The sequence below is a fragment of the Charadrius vociferus genome, unplaced genomic scaffold (genome assembly GCF_000708025.1).
Source record: "Charadrius vociferus isolate BGI_N301 unplaced genomic scaffold, ASM70802v2 scaffold1215, whole genome shotgun sequence".
Lineage (NCBI taxonomy): Eukaryota > Metazoa > Chordata > Aves > Charadriiformes > Charadriidae > Charadrius > Charadrius vociferus.
The window spans coordinates 55,462-56,156 of NW_009648537.1; the positions used below are offsets into that span (position 1 = coordinate 55,462).

The 695-nt window shown below is 65.5% G+C and overlaps 1 protein-coding gene across 1 annotated transcript in view; it reads left to right on the top strand.

Annotated features, from left to right (window-relative positions):
• Nucleotides 1-695, top strand: part of SBF1 (SET binding factor 1) — a 54,038-nt gene that overhangs the window by 7,432 nt on the left and 45,911 nt on the right. Inside the window, exons 2-3 of the mRNA XM_009885860.1 lie at nt 160-297; nt 515-643. The gene's annotated coding sequence lies outside the window, so the exon portion shown is untranslated. The remainder of the gene's footprint in view (nt 1-159; nt 298-514; nt 644-695) is intronic.

Genomic DNA, 695 nt, shown 5'->3' on the forward strand with positions numbered 1-695 from the left:
GGAGCCGTTACCTGGTGGTGTCAGTACCTGTTGGGGTTGCTTTACATCATCCAGCCCCCCGAAGCTCCCGGCTCCCACCGCCGACGCGATGTGGGGGAGCGAGGGCAGCGGCGCGGGCAGTGCAGCCCCCTGACCGCCGTCCCCTGCCGTCTCTTGCAGTTCTGCCAGCCCAGCGGGTGGCAGCTCTTCACGGAGAGGAACCCCCCCACCTTCTTCGTGGCTGTGCTGACCGACATCAACTCGGAGCGGCATTACTGCGCCTGCTTCACCTTCTGGGAGGCTGTTGAGAGCGCACAGGTACCGCGGGCTGCCGGTGTCGTGTCTGCGGGGAAGGGTTGGGGAGGGCGGTCGGCAGCGCTGGCTGGGAGGCATCGTCAGCCTTTGGCTTTGGGCAGTGGTTCCTGCTTTCCCCTTGTCGGGAGAATCCGGGCCCTGGTGTCAGAGGATTGGGAGAGGGAGGAGCATCCTTTTTCTAACCCCGGGACTTGGCTGATGCGTGTCTCCTTAGCCTCAGAGCCACCCCAGGAATGGTGAGGGGGAGGAGGAGGAAGAGGAGCCATCGTCTCCCGTTCAACCCGCTCAGCTCTTCGCTCCCAAAAGCTTGGTGCTGGTGTCGCGGCTGGACCACGCGGAGGTGTTCAGGGTAAGTCCGAAATGCGCTGCGGCGGGGGTCGGGGGGGGGGGAGCCCCTGCTC